Source organism: Kogia breviceps, chromosome 8 (assembly GCF_026419965.1).
Source record: "Kogia breviceps isolate mKogBre1 chromosome 8, mKogBre1 haplotype 1, whole genome shotgun sequence".
Lineage (NCBI taxonomy): Eukaryota > Metazoa > Chordata > Mammalia > Artiodactyla > Physeteridae > Kogia > Kogia breviceps.
This window is the reverse complement of record NC_081317.1, coordinates 87,854,338-87,877,501: the sequence shown is the minus strand read 5'-3', so window position 1 is coordinate 87,877,501 and position 23,164 is coordinate 87,854,338. Positions and strand designations below refer to the sequence as shown.

The window sequence follows — 23,164 nt, the reverse complement described above, 5'->3', positions numbered from 1 at the left end:
CCCAAAAGGGATGTTATCCACACAGGTCTCAGGGAACCAGAACTGGAAACCAGTGAAGTTTTGTGATGAAAAATGTAAATTGAGATAAATGTAAATACACAGCTGACTGAAATTGCTTTTTCCTTATCTGATGAACCATTGAGTTAAGTGTGACTCAGTTAAGAGAAGACTGAGTTTTTAAAATTATTAATTAATTAATTTATGTATTTGGTTGCACCAGGTCTTGGTTGTGGCATGCAAACTCTTAGTTGTGGCATGCATGTGGGATCTAGTTCCCTGACCAGGGATCAAACCTGGGCCCTCTGCATTGGAAGAGTGGAGTCTTAACCACTGTGCATCCAGGGAAGTCCCAAAGACTGACTTTTCTTTTCTTGGATCTCCTGAGGGCTTGAGGTCAGATTCCTTCAGGAGATAGTGTTTGCAGATCTGAAGGTTGTTTGCTCTTTTAGCGGGCTGTAGCTCTGGGAGCACAAAAGTGGACTAGTTTTCAGGGCAAATGATCCTGGTATAGTGTGAAAAAGATTTTAATAGGATTTTTGGCTACCTTCTTTTTAAAATCACATTCCAGAAAATCACCCTTCGGTTCTTTAGAAAATCAAATGAAAAAGTAATTAAAATTTCCTGCAGGTTTCTGGGGAAGCAATGAAGTGGAGAGTATCTCAGGAAACTTCTACCTCGTGGAAAATACACCCCAGGCATCATTGAATGAGATGATGTCTCAAAGGGTTTTAACTGTTGAAATGTTGAAATTGAAGATGCCAACATTTTGTTTTAAAGGGGAAATGTATTGAAGAAAATTTGTAAGAAAATCTCTATAATTTTGCTTTAGTTTGATATTTTTTGGTCTATCTGCATAAAACAGAGAGACTGGAAAACGATTATTGGTTTATCTTTGTGTTTGAAGGGTAGGTAGGTAAAAATCAATGATTTTTAAATTAAAAGTAGATTAAAGACTTCTTTTTGTGGGCTTCCCTGGTGGCACAGTGGTTGAGAGTCCGCCTGCCGTTGCAGGGGACACGGGTTCGTGCCCCGGTCCGGGAGGATCCCACATGCCGTGAAGCAGCTGGGCCCGTGAGCCATGGCCGCTGAGCCTGTGCGTCCGGAGCCTGTGCTCCACAACGGGAGAGGCCACAACAGTGAGAGGCCCACGTACGCAAAAAAAAGGACTTCTTTTTGTGATATGTTTTTTGTATAGTAACTAAACAAACTCTACATGTGTACAGATAGTTTTAAGGTAGTTCAAAGACATCATAGAAAAGAAATTCTCATTTAATTACATGATTTTTCAGAGCAAACTCTTGTAACCTTTGAGAAAGACTTTTAAGAAAGCCAGAGAAGGTTGTACACAATCTCCAACAGATTTTCTTGCCAGTATCATATATACTCAAGTGTAAGGTCAAGATTTAACTGTTGAAGAAAATTCGGCTATAGCTTATGCAACCAACAGTTATTCTTCCACAATATCAATAATAATATAGTTAAATGCCGATCATTCAATAGTTAGTAGTAGGTGTTCAATATATATTAAATATGAATTCAAGAAATACATTTGCTGCTGAGTGAACAGATAGAATGCACTTATATCCCGGAATATGCTAATTTTAGGAGAGGAAATGAGCTCTTTACTGGTACTCATGATTCTATAGTACATTAAGAAGTCATTGGGAGATTTAGAAAGACAAGCAAGTCCTTACCTTCTGTAGAAGCTGGTGGTGGGTAATCTGTGTTACGCAGGATTTTAAGTTCGTTTTCATCTACATAATCATGTGACTTAATTTGTGGGGACTTACATACATATAATAATGTTTATAAACTTAAACATAAATATTCTTTTATTAAAAATGCATCCTAGTTTGTTATTGAAATATATTTAGGATTCACAACATTGTTTTAGCCATTCAGCCAGAGTTCCGATTTCAGTGACTTCGACCCATAAAAACACAAATCTGAGGTGGAAGAAAATGAAGGGATCTCTGCATATCAGAAATATTAGTTACAAATCCCTGCAGGACAGACAGTTTCTCCAGCTGATAATTTTTTTTTTTTTTTTTTTTGGCAGTACGCGGCCCTCTCACTGTTGTGGCCTCTCCCGTTGCGGAGCACAGGCTCCGGACGTGCAGGCTCAGCGGCCATGGCTCACGGGCCCAGCTGCTCCGCGGCATGTGGGATCTTCCCGGACAGGGGCACAAACCCGTGTCCCCTGCATCCGCAGGCGGATTCTCAACCACTGCGCCACCAGGGAAGCCCTCCAGCTGATAATTTTTGAGTCTTTTCAGCTTTCTTAGTGTAGGTTATATAGGAAATATTGGGCACCTCCCCCATTCGAAACAATGTAAAAGGAGAAGAAGGAAAAATAAAGGAAGGAGAAGGCAACCAGCAGGTTAAAGAGGAGCGTATGCTCTTGCCTGTAGATTTCAGATGCAATCTGTTTTGCTTTCTAGAATCTCTCCTTTCTCACCGTGTTCAGAAAGGGATTGACCCTTTTCAGCTTGTCAGTCAGATTTCCCATCGTTTGTCTCCTTCCTGACCCTGTGCCCGGCAAGGGTCCCCTGCTTCTTCCTCACCACCGTGTTCTTTACCCTCCCTGCGGCAGAGTCCTTTACCTGCCTCAGATCCAGTACAAAATGCTGCCTTCTTCACTTCACCTCCCACTGTGTCCTTCTTCCCTGGGCTCCGACCTCATTTATTCATTAATGCAGAATCTGTTGCCAATCAGATCTCTGGGTGCTGCAGGGGGTATGGAGACTGATAGGGTAACTGGGAAGATAAACATCCACAGAAAACTCAGTACACAGAGCTTCAGATAAAATGTGGCATGGGAAGGGATTTCTTGTGGTTGAATCAGTCAGGGCAGGCAGGCAGGCCTCACGGAACATGTGACTTTGGGGAGAGCCTTGACTGATGTGCAGGGTTTGATTTCTAGATAGGAAATGCAAAAAGGTTTGGTTTTGATCAGAGACTGCTATTAAAATATACTTTGACTAGGGAGGGATAAAGCTATTTCCCAACTCTTCAGTCTCAAAAATTGAAAAAAATATACTTAAGGGATGGGATGATTGAAGTCAACCAAGATAACATATTTGTCTCCTCTGTTGAAAATGTATGTATTGAGTGTTGGGTGCTGTGCAAAATATTTGAGGACAATGAGCACCTAAGAGTGTTTAGAAGATGGGACTTTTGAAGGAAATGAGATAGGAGAGTAGAGTGGCCATAGAAATGGTTCTCCAAACCAAAATTTTCTTGTGAATAAAATGAGCGGAACTAATTTGACAGTGTCTTTGAAGAGGAGAAATGTTTTATTTTGATGAAGTCCAATTTGTCAATTTTTTCTTTCACAGATCATGCTTTTGGTGTTTAAGAAATCTTTGCCTACCCCAAGTTTGCAAAGATTTTCTCCTATGTTTCTTCTATAAGTTTTATTGTTTTAGGTTTCACATTTGGGATCCATTTTGCAAGGTATGGATCAAAGTTCATTTTTTTGCACGTGCATATCTAATTGTTTCAGCCCATTTGTTGAAAAGACTATCTCTGCTGGATTGCTTGTGCACTTTGTCCAAAATCAGTTTTCTGTATTCGTGTTGGGTTTATTTCTGAGCTCTCTGCTCTGTTGCATTGATTGAGTTGTCTATCTTTATGCCAGTGTTACATTGTCTTGATGACCATTGCTTTATGATGTCTTAAAATCAGGTAGTATTAGTTCTTCAACTTTTTCATTTCTCAAAGTTGTCCTGGCTATTTTAAGTCCTCTAATTTCCATAGAATCACCTTGTCAGTTTCTAAAAAAAAAAAACCCCAAACAACCCCCAAAACAAACAAAAAAAACCTGCTGGGTTTTTTTTTTTTTTTTCTGTACACGGGCCTCTCACTGTTGTGGCCTCTCCCATTCTGGAGCACAGGCTCTGGATGCACAGGCTCAGCAGCCTTGGCTCACGGGCGTAGCCGCTCCGTGGCATGTGTGATCTTCCCGGACCGGGGCACGAACCCACGTCCCCTGCATCGTCAGGCGGACTCTCAACCACTGCACCCCCGGGGAAGCCTGGTTTTTTTTTTTTTTTTTTTAATTTATTATTATTTATTTATTTAGGCTGTGCCAGGCCTTACTCGCGGCATGCATGTGGAATCTAGTTCCCTGGCCAGGGATCAAACCTGGGCCCCCTGCACTGGGAGCTTGGAGTCCTACCTACTGGACCACCAGGGAAGTCCCCTGCTGGGGGTTTGCTTGGACTTCAATTGCATCTAAAGATCAATTGGGGAAGAATTGGCATCTTAATAATAATAAATAATGAAAAAACCTGGTATATTCTCCATTTATTTAGGTCTTGTTACACTCAATTCCAGTAGTTATAAACTTAAAACTTTATTTGAATACTGAACATAGGATATAAATTTCCATAATGTGTTAAGAGAAAAAAATTCCAAGATATCTGGACTCATGAGAGCTTCAGCCCCTGACCTCCTGGGGTGCCCTTCTGCCATCCTCTGCACCAGGGGTGACCCATATGAGAAATACCAGCCTAAGGGGCAGAACTTGCATAGAAATTTGCAGGTGATGTGATCTGAATTTAGATAAGGTGTAAGCTCTTGGAAAGACAGTAAACCCACCAGGACTTCCTGAGTTCTGATGACATGATAGGATTCAGACAAGCACTGGGGCCCTTGGCTGTGCCAGTAGCTTTTAATTAAACACAACAGTGATTAATTAGCTAGTTAATTGATGTGTTACAGCCCTCTCTCACAATTGAGTAGGGGTCATAGAGGTGTCACCCCAGGTGATGTGTATAAGTAGATTGCCAGATTCCTCAATTCTTTCACTCTTGTAGGTTTCCATTCTGGAAGTGCTGGGCATCTAAAGTTTGGTTACTTCCCTTATCCCTTCTCACCATCTCTGTAGGAGACTTGGGATCAGCCTTTTTGACACAAAATGTTTCTCACCCACAGGGTTTTGAAGAAACTATTTAAGTGAACAAAATCTTTCTTTTTCTTTCAGGAAAAATGCAAAGCTGAGGAAGCCCTCAGTGACCTCAGACTTCAGGGTGAAACGGAAGTGGGATATCTACAGGGACAATAAAGAAACTCAGAAAGGTAGGTTTGTGGCAGCTGGACTTTGAGGGATACCTTCAGTATCTCAGTGTGTCTAAATTTTTAGCAACTAAAAATATATGGAATCATATTGAAGCAGCAGATGGATCAGATTTCAGAATCAAATTGGATTCCTTGGCAAAAAAAAATTTTTTTAAGGCCCCTAATTTCTTTTTGTTTCTAAGGGAAGCTTATCTTTTGCATAGATCTAATAAATATTTCTGATCCCCTGAACACTTGTCCATCAAACCTCAGTTTTCTTTCCTTGGTCTTTACCAACCAAGGGCCCTCAAGTCCCGGGTCTGCTTATGAGAGTAGGGCAATGGTCTTTCCTTGTCATGCAGCCCTACACCCAGCTTACTACAAGGTACATGTATTCAGTGAATGTTTATTAAATGAAATGAATATTTCTCTTCTCGGTGGAAAGTTCCAGATCTAGAGGATCCCTGATGAGCAAGAAGTAGGAGAGAACCTACTGAAGTGAAAGCAAAGGTGTGACTGGTTTTGGCCTTTGCTCTGTTTGGTTTCTAATGAGTAGGGTCTTTTTCACTCTGCTGTGCTGGTAGATGTTTAATAACAACAGGCTCTGGAAAGGGGAGGAAGGGAAGGAGGGATTTGTAGCATTTGACGATTTCCATGGTATAAATACTCCCACCATTACCGATTTCAAGCTTCCAAGTTGACATCACTGAATACAGAGTTTGGGAAGAGATGCTTAAAATAAATAGCCTCTCACCTGCTGGTACACATTGTCTTCAGCACAGTACTGGATTCACTTCCTGCATGTGGATGGTCTCCATAACTAGTGGAATTATCTTAGCTAAAATGAAGACGGGTGCTTAAAAAATAATCATCCATGAAAGTGGCATTGTGCAATTTGGGCACATCACTTTGCTTTTCTGATTGTTCATATGATAACCTTTAATGCTCCTTCCACTATTTATACCGAATGAGATAGACAATTAACTGCATTTTGTGGATTATTGCTATTTAAACCTCTGGAATTATTAAGAATTCTCCCCATATCCTTCTTGGAAAATTATTATCAATGTCAACCTTATATCTGATTTCCACAGGTCATTAGACCATACATACTAAGCTTTTATTACAGAATTTGAATGGACCAATCCTTTGCTTTATGCTAGAGTCACAGATTCTCCTAGCCACTGTCTTTACTTATTTCCATGTCATCCCAAATCTTTAGACTAAGAGAATGTTTGCAAAAGGAGACAGAGTTTCTTGCCCTGATACAGCATATGATGAAGACCAAACAGGCCCTGAACAGTGAGAGTCAGTAGTGACGAGACCTGAGTCCTTATCAAGACCTGCCAATTTCTGCCTGTAGTACATGGGACAATTGACTTCCTCATTTTGATCATTAGCTTCTCATCTGTAAAAGGGGATTAATAGTAAACTGTCCCGTCTAACCCTAATAACTAACATTTTATTGACTTTGTAGTTTATGAAGCTCTTTTTCTCTTTGGGCAGATAAGAATAGTTTGCTTTTATTTTATTACTTTTTTCATAAATTTATTTACTTATTTATTTTGGGGTGTGTTGGGTCTTCATTGCTGTGCACAGGCTTTCTCTAGTTGCGGCGAGCAGGGACCACTCTTCCTTGCAGTGCATGGGCTTCTCATTGTGGTGGCTTCTCCTGTTGCAGAGCACAGGCTGTAGGTGCTCGGGCTTCAGCAGCCTTGGCACATGGGCTCAGCAGTGGTGGCTCACAGGCTGTAGAGCGCAGGCTCAGTAGCTGTGGCACACGGGCTTAGTTGCTCTGCGGCATGTGGGATCTTACTGGACCAGGGCTCGAACCCGCGTCCCCTGCATTGGCAGGCGGACTCTTAACCATTGTGCCACCAGGGAAGCCCTTGTTTTTTCTTTTTTAACATCTTTATTGGAGTATAATTGCTTTACAATTTTGTGTTAGTTTCTGCTGTATAACAAAATGAATCAGCTATACATATATCCCCATATCTCCTCCCTCTTGCGTTTCCCTCCCACCCTCCCTATCCCACCCCTCTAGGTGGTCACAGAGCACCAAGCTGATCTCCCTGTGCTGTGCAGCTGCTTCCCACTAGCTATCTGTTTTACATTTGGTAGTGTATATATGTCCATGCCACTCTCTCACTTCGTCACAGCTTACCCTTCCCCCTCCCCGTGTCCTCAAGTCCATTCTCTACTTCTGCGTCTTTATTCCTGACACATCTTCTTTATCCATTCATCTGTCAATGGACACTTAGGTTGCATCCATGTCCTGGCTATTGTAAATAGTGCTGCAATGAATATTGTGGTACATGTCTCTTTTTGAATTTTGGTTTTCTCAGGGTATATGCCCAGTAGTGGGATTGCTGGGTCATATGGTAGTTCTACTTTTAGTTTTTTAAGGAACCTCCATACTGTTCTCCATAGTGGCTGTATCAATTTACATTCCCACCAACAGTGCAAGAGGGTTCCCTTTTCTCCACACCCTCTTCAACATGTATTGTTTGTAGATTTTTTGATGATGGCCACAGGGCGACACATTTCTAATTACCTGTCATTTCTCACCATGTTGATTAGATATGTGACTCCCAGAAAAATTCAGTTGGCCTTTATTTTGTCTTGTGCAACCTGAGAGAATGTATTCTTCCTGTGTCAGTTCTTCAAGTATTTGAAGAGAGAAACCATTACAGCTTAAGCCAAGTGCACTGACCTGAATGCTTTAAGTCACACGTCATCAGTTACCTTTCTCTTCCAGGTTCTTGGCATCCCTTTTTTTAAAAAAAATTATTTTATTTATTTATTTATGGCTGTTTTGGGTCTTCATTGCTGCGCGTGGGCTTTCTCTAGTTGCAGCGAGCGGAGGGCTACTCTTTGTTGCGGTGTGCAGGCTTCTCATTGCAGTGGCTTCTCTTGTTGCAGAGGATGGGCTCTAGGCACATGGGCTTCAGTAGTTGTGGCATGCAGGCTCAGTAGTTGTGGCTCGTGGGCTCCAAAGCGCAGGCTCAGTAGTTGTGGTGAACGGGCTTAGTTGCTTCGTGGCATGTGGGATCTTCCCGGACCAGGGTTCAAACCCATGTCCCCTGCATTGGCAGGCGGATTCTTAACCACTGATCCACCAGGGAAGCCCTTGGCGTCCCTTTTCAGTAGAGATATTATCCAGAAATGGATACGCTGTTCAGAATATGGTCTGACCACATTAGAGTAGAAAGGTTCACATGCTCTGTATACATTTTCTTAATACAACTCGAGATTGCATTTGCATCCTGGGCTTTCTAATTCTTTTTTGTATCAGGAAATAAAGGTGGTGATTTTTAGAAGATAGCTTTATTTATTAAACGTTTGATTTAAATGACTTTATCTTAATTGATTGTTGCATAGAATGAACTGATATTGCTCTGAGGATTTTTTTTCCCCTGATGCTTAATCATGGAATACATTGTGGCTTTTGTGAAGAATGAGATTATCGGTCTTTTTGATTCTATTGCTGTCTGATTCCACTGCTGTGTCATCTTGAGTATCGCCAGCCCTTAGGTAGTGGTCCTCTCCTTTGTCACCCAGTCATCCAACTCTCCCTGCATGGGTGAGGACTGCGACTCGCTGGCCCTCTGTGATCCCATGCGGAGGATGAAATGTGATGTTGACAGCCTGCCCGAGAACAGCTTGTCTACCCTGAAAGATTCTGAGTATGCCTCGGAGGTGGAGTACAAGCACCAGAGGAGATTCTGGAGGTTTTACAGCTTGCAGGAGAGCTTTGGGGGTGATACTTCAGACACAGATTTGAGCCCTGAAATCACTGCTCTCCTAGGCCTGATCTTCAGTAAAAATACCTATATCACCCCATTTGACCTTTTTTTGTCATGGGCATTGTTTTAAAGGTCATACATGTGAAACATAGGAGAATGTTTTTCTCTACTAAGTTAGGGAAAACTCTCACAGGTTTCCTTTTGAGGCCACTTTGTTCCATAACAGCACTGACTGTAGATTCAGGTGCATATTTTTCTTCTTTTTACTCCATGATATATATGTGTAATGAAAGACTTTGCTTTATAATGGCTGAGTTTTTAATAAAAAACAGGTTCCTGATATAAGGGATGAAGGTGGCTCGGAAGGTGTGGCTTCCATCCTGGACTAGAAGCCCGAGGGGTCTGCTAGTGAAGGCCACGTTGTTATTAGCTCCTCAAGAAAGCCCATCTCGGCCCTTTCACCACCAGCAGGTGGCTTCGGGGGCACTTTTATTCATGAACACTTCATTTTTGTGCCATATAACTTACTAGGAAGAAAGCTGGCACTACCTTTGTCAGCCACTGTGGATTTCTTTCCCTAGACGGACATGGTGGATGGTAACCATAAATCCTACAGCTTGCAGAAGCTTTACGAGATTGTGCTGGCCGGGGATGCTGCAGTGGGGAAGCCAAGTTTCCTCATGAGACTTTGCGAGTATGAATTTTGAGGAAGTACAAGTGCCACCCTGGGTATGGTTCCTTTTTCAGTGGATAATGGGAAAAAGACCTTCTTTAGCTTGATTCTATTTTCTTTAGGGATTATATACACAGATACATGGATCTCTCCCTTTCTCTCTCTCTGTATAATACACACATATATATAGGTAGGTGTGTATGTGTGTCCTTGTCTGTAGAATAGTCCTCCTCTGTTTTGGCTAAGGCCTAAATTTGGGAAAGGAAGACTAACAAAGGACATAGGTATTTACTTACCCAGTGAAATCAACCAAACCAAGTTTAGAGCCAGAGATGACAGATTCATTTATGCAGCAAGCATTTCCTGAGTCCTGCTGTGAGTCACATACTGTAGTAGGACTACGGGCATGCAATAAACAAAGTTGATGAAGTCGCAGCCTGAAAGGAACTTACATCCAAACGAAGGAAATGGATGAAAAGCAAATTGAAAAAATGAGGTTTGGGAGAGGTGCACTGTTACACAGTGTGCCCAGGGAAAGCCTTTCTGATCAGGTGTCATTGGATGTTGATAAAGTGATCTTACTGATGGCCTTTTTGCCATTATGTTCAAACTCACGGCTGGGTATATGTTCCTTCCCCTCCTTCACAACAGAATATATGAAAAATACCTCTCAGAACAAGGAAAAACTAGTGTCATGGTTTCTCAAATTTGCATAATAATCAGAAAAAGGACTTGAAACTATGCAAATTATCATTTATTTTTCTTCATCTAAAGAGTTCTTATTTTGATAACCAGAAACGTTAGAACAGATTGACTACCCTCTTCACAATGGGTGTCTTTTTAAAAAAACATATTTATGTAGTATAATTGCTTTACAATGGTGTGTTAGTTTCTGATTTATAACAAAGTAAATCAGCTATACATATACGTATATCCCCATATCTCCTCCCTCTTGCGTCTCCCTCCCACCCTCCCTAACCCACCCCTCTAGGTGGTCACAAAGCACCGAGCTGATCTCCCTGTGCTATGCGGCTGCTTCCCACTAGCTATCTATTTTACATTAGGTAGTGTATATATGTCCATGCCACTCTCTTCATCCCAGCTTACACTTCCCTCTCCCCATGTCCTCAAGTCCATTCCCTACGTCTGCATCTTTATTCCTGTCCTGCCCCTAGGTTCTTCAGAACCTTTTTTTTTTTTTTTAGATTCCATATATATGTGTTAGCATATGGTATTTGTTTTTCCTCTTTCTGACTTACTTCACTCAGTATGACAGACTCTGGGTCCATCCACCTCACTACAAATAACTCAATTTCGTTCCTTTTAATGGCTGAGTAATATTCCATCGTATATATATGCCACATCTTCTTTATCCATTCATCTGTCGATGACACTTAGGTTACTTCCATGTCCTGGCTATTGTAAATAGAGCTGCAATGAACATTGTGGTTCATGACTCATTTTCAGTTATGGATTTCTCAGGGTATACGCCCAGTAGTGGAATTGCTGGGTCGTATGGTAGTTCTACTTTTAGTTTTTTAAGGAATAGTTTTTTAAGGAACCTCCATACTGTTCTCCATAGTGGCTGTATCAATTTACATTCCCACCAACAGTGCAAGAGGGTTCCCTTTTCTCCACACCCTCTCCAGCATTTATTGTTTCTAGATTTTTTGATGATGGGCATTCTCACCGGTGTGAGGTGATACCTCATTGTAGTTTTGATCTGCATTTCTCTAACAATTAGTGATGTTGAGCATCCTTTCTGTGTTTATTGGCAATCTGTATATCTTCTTTGGAGAAATGTCTAGGTCTTCTGCCCATTTTTGGATTGGGTTGTTTATTTTTTTCATATTGAGCTGCATGAGCTGCTTGTAAATTCTGGAGATTAATCCTTTGATAGTTGCTTCATTTGCAAATATTTTCTCCCATTCTGTGGGTTGTCTTTTTGTCTTGTTTATGGTTTCCTTTGCTGTGCAAAAGCTCTTAAGTTTCATTAGGTCCCATTTGTTTATTTTTGTTTTTATTTCCATTTCTCTAGGAGGTGGGTCAAAAAGGATCTTGCTGTGATTTATGTCATTAGTGTTCTGCCTTGTTTTCCTCTAAGAGTTTTATAGTGTCTGGCCTTACATTTAGGTCTTTAACCCATTTTTAATTTATTTTTGTGTATGGTGTTAGGGAGTGTTCTAATTTCATTCTTTTACAAGTAGCTGTCCAGTTTTCCCAGCACCACTTATTGAAGAAGCTGTCTTTTCTCCATTGTATATTCTTGCCTCCTTTATAAAAATAAGGCAACCATATGTGTGTGGGTTTATCTCTGGGCTTTCTATCCTGTTCCATTGATCTGTATTTCTGTTTTTGTGCCAGTACCATACTGTCTTGATTACTATAGCTTTGTAGTATAGTCTGAGTCCAGGAGCCTGATTCCTCCAGCTCCATTTTTCTTTCTCAAGATTGCTTTGGCTATTTGGGGTCTTTTGTGTTGCCATACAGATTGTGAAATTTTTTGTTCTAGTTCTGTGAAATATGCCACTGGTAGTTTGATAGAGATTGCATTGCATGTGTAGGTTGCTTTGGGTGGTATAGTCATTTTCCCAATGTTGATTCTTCCAATCCAAGAGCATGGTATATCTCTCCATCTGTTTGTATCATCTTTAATTTCTTTCATCAGTGTCTTATAGTTTTCTGCATACAGGTCTTTTGTCTCCTTAGGTAGGTTTGTTCCTAGGTATTTTATTCTTTTTGTTGCAGTGGTAAATGGGAGTGTTCCTTAATTTCTCTTTCAGATTTTTCATCATTAGTGTGTAGGAATGCAAGAGATTTCTGTGCATTAATTTTGTATCCTGCTACTTTACCAAATTCATTGATTAGCTCTAGTTTTCTGGTATAGCATCTTTAGGATTCTCTATGTGTTGTATCATGTCATCTGCATAGAGTAACAACTTTACTTCTTCTTCTCCGATTTGGATTCCTTTTATTTCTTTTTCTTCTCTGATTGCTGTGGGTACGACTTCCAAAACTAGGTTGAATAAGAGTGGTGAGAGTGGGCAACCTTGTCTTGTTCCTGATCTTAGAGGAAATGGTTTCAGGTTTTCACCATTGAGAATGATGTTGGCTGTGGGTTTGTCATATATGGCCTTTATTATGTTGAGGTAGGTTCCCTCTATGCCTACTTTCTGGAGAGTTTTTATCATAAATGGGTGTTGAATTTTGTCGAAAGCTTTTTCTGCATCTATTGAGATGATCATATGGTTTTTCTCCTTCAATTTGTTAATATGGTGTATCACATTGATTGATTTGTGTATATTGAAGAATCCTTGCATTCCTGGGATAAACCCCACTTCATCATGGTGTATGATCCTTTTAATGTGCTGTTGGATTCTGTTTGCTAGTATTTTGTTGAGGATTTTTGCATCTATGTTCATCAGTGATATTGGCCTGTAGTTTTCTTTCTTTGTGACATCTTTGTCTCGTTTTGGTATCAGGGTGACGGTGGCGTCGTAGAATGAGTTTGGGAGTGTTCCTCCCTCTGCTATATTTTGGAAGAGTTTGAGAAGGATAGGTGTTAGCTCTTCTCTAAATGTTTGATAGAATTTGCCTGTGAAGCCATGTGGTCCTGGGCTTTTGTTTGTTGGAAGATTTTTAATCACAGTTTTAATTTCACTGCTTGTGATTGGTCTGTTCATATTTTCTATTTCTTCCTGATTCATTCTCAGAAGGTTGTGCTTTTCTAAGATTTTGTCCATTTCTTCCAGGTTGTCCATTTTATTGGCATAAAGTTGCTTGTAGTAATCTCTCATGATTCTTTGTATTTCTGCAGTGTGACTTGTTACTTCTCCTTTTTCATTTCTAATTTTTTTTGAATTTTATTTAATTTATTTTTTTATACAGCAGGTTCTTATTAGTTATCCATTTTTTACATATTGGTGTATATATGTCAATCCCAATCTCCCAATTCATCATTTATGATTTCTTTCCTTCTGATAACTTTGGGGATTTTTTGTTCTTCTTTCTCTAATTGCTTTAGGTGTATGGTTAAGTGGTTTATTTGAGTTGTTTCTTGTTTCTTGAGGTAAGACTGTATTGCGGTAAACTTCCCTTTAGAACTGCTTTTGCTGCATCCCATAGTTTTTGGGTCATTGTGTTTACATTGTCATTTGTTTCTAGGTATTTTTTGATTTCCTCTTGATTTCTTCAGTGATCTCTTGGTTATTTAGTAATGTATTGTTTAGCCTCCATGTGTTTGTATTTTTTACAGATTTTTCCCTGTAATTGATATCTAGTCTCATAGTGTTGTGGTCGGAAGAGATACTTGATACGATTTCAATTTTCTTAAATTTACCAAGGCTTGATTTGTGACCTAAGATATGATCTATCCTGGAGAGAGTTCTATGAGCACTTGAGAATAAAGTGTATTCTGTTGTTTTTGGATGGAATGTCCTATAAATATCAAGTCCATCTTGTTTCGTGTATCATTTAAAGCTTGTGTTTCAGTATTTATTTTCATTTTGAATGTTCTGTCCATTGGTTTAGGTGGGGTGTTAAAGTGCCCTGCTATGATTGTGTTACTGTCGATTTCCCCTTTTATGGCTTATAGCATTTGCTTTATGTATTGAGGTGCTCCTATGTTGGGTGCATAAATATTTACAATTGTTATATCTTCTTCTTGGATTGATCCCTTGATCATTATGTAGTGTCCTTCTCTGTCTCTTGTAATAGTCTTTATTTTAAAGTCTATTTTGTCTGATATGAGAATTGCTACTCTAGCTTTCTTTTGATTTCCATTTGCATGGAATATCTTTTTCTGTACTGTCACTTTCAATCTGTATGTGTCCCTAAGTCTGAAGGGGGTGTCTTGTAGACAGAATATATACGGGTCTTGTTTTTGTATCCATTCAGCCAGTCTATGTCTTTTGGTTGGAGCATTTAATCCATTTACATTTAAGGTAGTTATCGATATGTATGTTCCTTTTACCATTTTCTTAATTGATTTGGGTTTGTTATTGTAGGTCTTTTCCTTCTCTTGTGTTTCCTGCCTAGAAGTTGCTTTAGCACTTGTTGTAAAGCTGGCTTGGTGGTGCTGAATTCTCTTAGTCTTTGCTTGTCTGCAAAGTTTTAAATTTATCCGTCGAATCTGAATGAGATCCTTGCTGGGTAGAGTAATCTTGGTTGTAGGTTTTCCCCTTTCCTCACTTTAAATATGTCCTGCCACTCCCTTCTGGCTTGCAGAGTTTCTGCTGAAAGGCCAGCTGTTAACCTTATGGGGGTTCCCTTGTATGTTATTTGTTGCTTTTCCCTTGCTGCTTTTAGTATTTTTTTTTTTTGTATTTAATTTTTGATAGTTTGATTGATATGTGTCTTGGCGTGTTTCTCTTGGATTTATCCTGAATGGAACTCTCTGTGCTTCCTGGACTTGATTGACTATTTCCTTTCCCGTATTAGGGAAATTTTCAAGTGTAATCTCTTCAAATATTTTCTCATTCCCTTTCTTTTTCTCTTCTTCTTCTGAGACCCCTGTAATTCGAATGTTCATGTGTTTAATGTTTTCCCAGAGGTCTCTGAGACTGTCCTCAATTCTCTTCATTCTTTTTTCTTTATTCTGGTCTGCAGTAGTTATTTCCACTACTTTATATTCCTGGTCACTTATCTGTTCTTCTGCCTCAGTTAATCTGCTATTGAGTCCTTCTAGAGAATTTTTTATTTCATTTAGTGTGTTGTCATCACTGTTTATTTGCTCTTTAGTTCTTCTAGGTCATTGTTAAACATTTCTTGTATTTTCTCCATTCTATTTCCAAGATTTTAGATCATCTTTACTATCATTACTCTGAATTCTTTTTCAGGTAGACAGCCTATTTCCTCTTCATTTGTTTGGTCTGGTGGGTTTTTACCTTGCTACTTCATCTGCTGTGTGTTTCTCTGTCTTCTCATTTTGCTTAACTTACTGTTTTGGGGGTCTCCTTTTCGCAGGCTTCAGGTTGGCAGTTCCCATTGTTTTTGGTGTCTGCCCCTAGTGGCTAAGGTTTCAGTGGGTTGTATACGCCTCCTTGTGGAGGAGACTAGTGTCTGTGTTCTGGTGGATGAGGCTGGATCTTGTCTTTCCAGTGGGCAGGACCACATCCGGTGTTGTGTTTTGGGGTGTCTGTGACCTTATTATGATTTTATGGAGCCTCTCTGCTAATGGGTGGGGTTGTGTTTCTGTCTTGCTAGTTGTTTGGCATAGGGTGTCCAGCACTGGAGCTTGCTGGTCTTTCAGTGGACCTGGGTCTTTGCTTTGAGATGGAGATCTCTGGGAGAGCTTTTGCTGTTTGACATTACGTGGAGCCAAGAGGTCCCTGGTGGACCAATGTCCTGAGCTCAGCTGTCCCACATCAGAGGCACAGCCCTGACACCTGGCTGGAGCACCAAGACCCTTTCAGCCACACAGCTCGGTCAGCCGTCCTGTCTTGGAGTTGCCTGAAGGCCGGGCATCCTGTTGGGGGCTCCTCTCCTCGGGTCCTGGAGACCCCTGAGTGGCGGCCTCCTGTCAGGGGCTTCCAGGTCAGTTGCAGTCGCCTGAGGTCTGGGCTCGGGTGTGAGTCATTTGGGGTGTTGGGCACTCGCCTTCTCTGCTCCTGTGCACAGCATTGGGGGGTTCAGCTGGCATCTGAGCAGGTTACAGCTTCCACCCAGGTTTACGTCTTGGTCCCATGTTTACGACTGGGGGGTTTACATCTGAGGGTTTACTTCTGGAACCCAGTTTTACATCTGGGCCCGGTTTACCACTTGGGGGGTTTACACAGTGGGTGTCTTTGTAAATTTGTGGTTCTCTGTTATACCCTTCAAGATAACAACTTTGAAAGTTCACTTCAGTTTGATTCATAAAAATACCACAATATTTGGTTCGGTTGCTAGAGAGCATATACCATATATACATACACAGAGTATACCTGCATATATATACATATATACATAGACATATTTATGTGCATGCACACACACAGGTATAACTGAGTCCATCTAATTACATGGGCAAATAGAACATAGATTTTCCTTTTGTCCATAGATCAAATCCTTCCCCAAGTCAGCCAACCTGCAGATGTGCATCTGTGCACATGTCTGTGGTCTGACTTATAATTAGTTTATGAAGGTTACTCTTCTTGAAGGCCAGGCTCGTTTCTCTCTACCTCACTGAACTTTGGCTTACTGGCCCTTGTCTCATCCAAATAGGGCTTGAAAGTAAAAACTGATGGAATTATTTACATCATGTTCTCCCTGTCCTCTTATATTTTTTTCAGAAGTTGATTTTCAAATGAAAACTCTCGTCATAGATGGAGAGCTAACAGCCCAGCAACACTGGGATATGGCTGGGCAGGAGAAGCAAGTGCTTTCCATAATGCTTTGAATTCTGCTGAGGTTTGCACAGACAAGCCATTTAAAAAATATGTGTGGTTGACACGGCCCTATTTAAAGTCCTGTAAAGTGCTGCACCTGGTTTAGAGTTAGGACATGTGGGTGGAGGTGTGCTCGTCCTCTGGTGAGCGCCCTGTACCCTGTGTGTGTGCCCTGTGGTGTTGCACATGGCTAGTTCTTCTCCCACCCACCCACAGTATTCCCTACCCACCACCCCCCAAATAATTTTTCTCTGATGTGTCTCTTCTTCCATCCTTCTCCGTACCTCCACATGGGATCTGGTAGCTTGCTGCTGAGGCTGAAATTTTTAGAACTTATGCTCTCAAGCTATGCTCTGAGGCTTGTAGACATTCTTGGGATTGTTTGGTGGAGAAAATGATTTGCTTTTCTAAATCAGCAGCCCAGATTCTTATGGTGTTACTGTTCACCAAGTCATTCTAGGCCATGGGGATGGCTATTTCACAGTAATAGGCTGCTATTAGATTCTTCTCAATTGGAGCTTATTTTAGAAGATGAGAAGAAAGTGAGCATCAAAGAGATGAAGAATGAGGCAGCCCCGAACTGGCTGACTGATTAGAACCGTTACTTACGTGCTTTTCTCTCTTCCGGATTCAGAAGTATTGCTAAGTCTTACTTCAGAAGAGCAGATGGTGTTTTGCTGCTGTATGATGTTACATGTGAGAAAAGCTTTCTCAATGTACGAGAATGGGAAGATACGGTTGAGGTAAGAAGTCAAAACAGAGAAACAGAAAAGTTACACAGGAGAGTCACAGGCTGTCTTAGAAAATGCACTTTCTCTTCTTTGTCAAAACGAACTTGGTTAGAAGCCACTGATCCAGGCCATCAGGAAGAACTGGATGTGAGATGTGGGCTTCCCAGCGGCATCTGGCAGTACCGGTCTCTTCCTTAGTAGCTGGGCAAGTTCCCAAAGAGCCAAGGACACTACAAAAGTGAGCTTCTGGGGAAAAAAGATAACTTCTGTGTTTTCTTATAGATAAAATCAGAACCCCATGGGCAGCGAATGAAAATTCAGGCAGCCCAAGAAGGAGCAGCAGCTCTCACAAACAAGGGGGTGATGGGGCTGGGTGTGTAGTGTGATTGGAGGTATAATAGGGCCTCCATATGTGCTAGAGGCATAGGTGAGACACCACCTGGGTGTGAGCTTGTGCCAGGTCCAAATTCTATAGCACAGAGAACTGTGTTCTCGACCTTATTCTTTCTGGTAGTGATTTGGGTGATTTACACATCTCAAAGCACCACTGAAATAACCAGTTGGTATTTTAAACATGTGTGCTAACTCTCTGTGCTTTGTTTTGCTCCAGTAAGATGGTGTCTTTCATCTGAGGAGCTTTCATGTCCTTTGGTTTCATGGTAAATACTTTTTAAAGTAGGAAATGATTTTGACCACAGTTAGTGTGCTGTTACAACAGTCATTAATAACCATGACACTACAGTTCATTCCATGGTTTAGCACGCTCTCCCAGAGAAAAACAAAACAAAACTGGTGGCTAATACAATTTTTCAAGTAAGTCTATTATCTATAATTTTTAAAAGGATTTAAGTGCAGTGGTGGCTGAACAGAGAACTGATTGCTGTCTGATCTCAGGTTAGCCTCTAGGTTCTTCAGCTGGGCCTATTTCATACCCTGTAAATCATCAGAATGAGTGTTTTCTTTCTAACTAGAGAAATGATTTAAGAAATGACTGGTTGAGTCTATGGCCATACCATCCTGAACGTGCCCTATCTCGTCTGATCTTGGAAGAAATGACTGGTTGAAATTGCAATAAGACTTAGACAATGATAAATAAACATGCATTTTGTTCAACTGAAGTATCACGACTTAAAATTATTATAAACACAATGAAAGCGTGTTGACTTATATAGTATTTTATTTCACAAAATTTCCCACATGTAATATTCATCTCTGTAACATATCTGAGAAAGGAAGTAAGAAATGTAATGTTATTCTCACTTTTTATGAGAAACCTAAGGCAAAGAAAGTGTATGACACTGGTTTCTGGTTATTTAGGAGTTAGGAGTAGGAGGGGAAATGGGACCTCCTGATTCAACATTGGTTGCTCCTTTGATTAAGCACCAGAGTGTGCAGCAAATTAAGAAAAAAAATCTTTTGATGTCAAGAAAGGATCTCCACAGTAGTTAGTGCATAGAGGAGAGGCATCTACTCAAGGGAACAGATGACCTCCCTGGGATTGACCAGTGAGTTCAGAGAATCCGGTGAGAATGGATAATCCCAGCTCACTCATACCTACAGATATTTAAGATCTATAGCAAAACATTTTATTGTTGGAACTGTTGTATTTGGTCTTCATTTCAAGACTTTGGATTATATTCAAGAAAAGGAGGCACAGAAGGCAGGGTCAGCCATAGGGTTGAAATAGCCCTTAGTGACCAGCTGTGGCCTGTGCCACAGGCCCCATGGCCATAATTTGCTAAATAAGCACCTACATATGATAAGTGACCTTTTTAGCTATTCGTATTACCTTTCATATGGTCTAAAAAGGAAGAAAACTGTATTCAAGATGAATTCTTGAATTTGTTACAGAGAAAAAATTAGATGCCACTTGGCGTTTGACTTTTCACTTATCACGATGAACCTTTGCCATGGCTTACCTTTTCTAATTTGAGGAAATTGTATTGGGATCATTTATATGGCCACTATAAATATGGGTAGAAACTAATGGTGAGATCGTTGGGATAAGCCATAGGGTTGAGAAGCAGTAGAATGTCAGTGGTGAATGGACCCTCTGAATTAATAATTAATACACTTCAATTGAAAAACCACTGGGTTACAAAATCTTATAATAAAATAAAGACCATTTACTTACCTGTCATGAATCATTTATTGTTTGAATATTTACAATATTCAAACAATATTGATCTCTTTTACACATTTAAAAATATTTTTGAAATACCTGCTTTGTGTGTGTACTGGGCTAGTGCTTGCAATATATCCATTAATAAAACACAGAGCCCTACCCTTATGGAGCTTGTGCTCCAGTGAGGGAGGCATAACATACAACAAACTTAAATAAAATAAGTAGAATGATAGAAAGTGATAAATGTTATGAAAACAAAAAGAGGGCTGGATAACGGGCCTTACGGTGGGGCAAGGGGCTGCAGGTAGTGTGGTCAGGGTAGCCACACCACAAGGTGATATTTGAGTCAGGACTTGAAGGAGGTGCCAGTATGTTCCTGTATGACTTTGGGAAGTCATTTAGACGCTCAGACCCTTGGCTTACTTAAGCGACTTTAAAAAAAAAATAGTCCTTGTTTTTAATTTTTAAAATTTATTTATTTATTTATGGCTGCGTTGGGTCTTCGTTTCTGTGTGAGGGCTTTCTCCAGTTGTGGCGAGCGGGGGCCACTCTTCATCGCGGTGCGCGGGCCTCTCAGTATCGCGGCCTCTCTTGTCGCGGAGCACAGGCTCCAGACGCGCAGGCTCAGTAATTGTGGCTCACGGGCCCAGTTGCTCCGCGGCATGTGGGATCTTCCCAGACCAGGGCTCGAACCCGTGTCCCCTGTATTGGCAGGCAGATACTTAACCACTGCGCCACCAGGGAAGCCCTTAAGTGAATATTTGATTCATGGCTTCCACCTGATGCCCCTTTGGATCCTGAGCAGTTCCCCACTGAACGCAATTACTTAACACCTTAATGGGTGGGGTGTCCAGTTTTAGGGAAGGGCTTTCATTTCCTTCTCCCCTTCGCTTTTACTTCACTCTGGTACGTTCAGTTGGAGGAAAATGGTCTGAAGAGAAAGGAAGTCGAATAGTTTCCTTGTTCCTGAGGCTCATTTCTTGATGCTGTATCAGGTGTGGCCCCGAAGTGGATGAGCACCTGGGTGTCTTTAGGCACCGCAAAGGGTCATTCCCCACATCTCAGTCAGGGCTCCTGTCTCTCTTGTTCAGGATCCAGAGCAAGGGTTGTCTTGTCCTCCCTTCTTATCCCGCCTGCTGATGGGGGATGTGCCCTTGCTGATCCCTTCATTTTACAGATAGGGAAGGTGAGGCAGAACCAGGAGCAGACTCGCCTGACTTCACGCAGCCAGTGAGCAGCCACGTGGTGGGATTGGTGGGGTCTCAAGCTTAACCCTGCCTGTCACTGCTTCCGCTGCGCTCGCCAGCTCCCCTGTGAGTGTCGGGGCTGTGTGACAGCATGCTGTGCTGATCTGGGGGCATTAATCCTAAGAGCCTGTTACTTTGAGTGATCGCTCAGTGACTCCTCACAAGAAAAATGTTGACCTTTAGGGCCCTTGTGTTTTGCTTTTGTTATAAACCAGAGAGCAGTGAGTGTGGAACTTTCAGACTCCATTTTTGTCCCATTGTAGCTGAGGAAATTCTTGTGTGTTTTATGCCTGGGGTAATGAAGTTGATTTGTAATCACCACTGTTTGGAGTGAAAGTTGTGGAAAATTAGGTGGGCACCACAGCCAAGTAGAATTTTGTGGTCATGCCTCTTGAGTTTTATTGGTTTGTGTAGTGGCAAGGGTGATGGAATCAGTTTGGACCACCCTGGCCCTGGTCCTTACAAGGTCTTATTTAACCTCTCTGAATTTCAGTTTTCTCACCTGGCAATGGTAGAAAGTCTGACTCCTTTTAGAGATCGTTTGAGGTTTGAAGATATTGTGTATACATCACGTGGCACATAAGGGGCATTTGGAAACGGTAGCTGTTGTTGTCATCATCTTCATAACTTGTCCAATGTGTGATGTGTGCACAGTTTTCTCCTTTTCTTTTTCTTTCTTCTTTTTTTTTTTTTTTGCGGTACACGGGCCTCTCACCGTTGTGGCCTCTCCCGTTGCAGAACACAGGCTCCGGACACGCAGGCTCAGCGGCCATGGCTCATGGGCCCAGCTGCTCCGCGGCATGTGGGATCTTCCCGGACCGGGGCACAAACCCGTGTCCCCTGCATCGGCAGGCGGACTCGCAAGCACTGTGCCACCAGGGAAGCCCTTTCCTTTTCTTCATGGTAGGCTGCAGCCTATGAGAGCATTCCTATCTTGTTGGTAGGAAACAAGGCTGATCTTTATGACGCTGCTGAAGCAGAGGGACAAAAACATGTCCCAGGGTACCTTGGAGAAGAACTGGCCATGGTAAGAGTGAGAGTGGGTCCAAGCTGGAAGGGGTCTTCCACTTTTGTCAACCTTAGCTGAAGAGGTTGTTTGACGGACCTCCACTCAGTTTGATGGGTCTTCTGTCCTTATACAGGCAGAACTACGCCTGTCTGCCCCATAACTGTTAGTAATTGCACCAAGAATTAAATCCCTTAGAGAGGTAGAAGCATCACGGGATCGTTTTCCCCCACTGAGTGTCAGTGACAAAGAGGAGGCAAAAGTATCCCGTCTTCCTTGTCACTCTTCCCCAGCTCCTGGAACGCTTCTCTAGTCTCGGAATTTGGGTAAAGGGAAAAGAATGGGTGTCCTATTTTGAAAACATGGGTTTGGTTCCAGCGGGTCCCTGTGCCAAGGCAGCAGGTGGTGCTGTGTGTCACCTGGGTGAAGGGGTGAAGGGAATTGGAAGACTTGTTCTTTTCTGTAAGGTTTGTATTCAGTTGGAATAGTGTAAAATTATTTTTGGTTATGCATTTGTATAGTGGTTGGACCCTGTTTCTGTCCAGACTGTTATTGTGGGTAATGTTTATTCTCTTGTTGTTATAACTGTATCAGAAGGCTGCATGGCCCTCTTGTGACTTGTCTTACCCAAACAAGGAGCCAGATGTTCCTTGGGTCAAATAAGAGGTCCTTACCATAACAGTCTGACCTGATGTTGCTATCATTGCTGTCTGTCCTCAGCACCATGAAAGGACTGCTCTGTAGCATATACATGTTAACTTTAAAAAGGAGTTTCAAGCTCACTATTTTAAAAAAATATTATTTATTTATTTAGTTAGTTATTTGGCTGCATCGGGTCTTCGTCGTGGCACACGGGATCTTTAGTTGTGGCATGCAGTATCTTTTAGTTGTGGCATGCGGGGTCTTTAGTTGTGACTTGCAAACTCTTAGTTGTGGCATGTGGGATCTAGTTCCCTGACCAAGGATGGAACCTGGACCCCCTGCATTGGGAGCTCAGAGTCTTATTAGCCACTGGACCACCAGGAAAGTCCCAACCTCACTATTTTAAGTTGGAATTATTACTTGTTTTAAATTTTAGAACTTTGAACCAAATACAATAAACATCAAAACTAGGCAATGAAATACAGAAGAGATTGAGTCAACACATATTTAATTGTATCCACCATATGAAAAGCACTTCATTGTGAGCTGAGCAAAGGGTAGAGAAC

The 23,164-nt window shown here is 41.4% G+C and overlaps 1 pseudogene; it reads left to right on the top strand.

Moving 5' to 3' along the window:
- The first annotated feature begins 8,640 nt into the window (after positions 1-8,640).
- LOC136794656 (ras and EF-hand domain-containing protein-like) lies at positions 8,641-17,959 on the top strand (annotated as a pseudogene).
- The last annotated feature ends 5,205 nt before the right edge of the window (positions 17,960-23,164 follow it).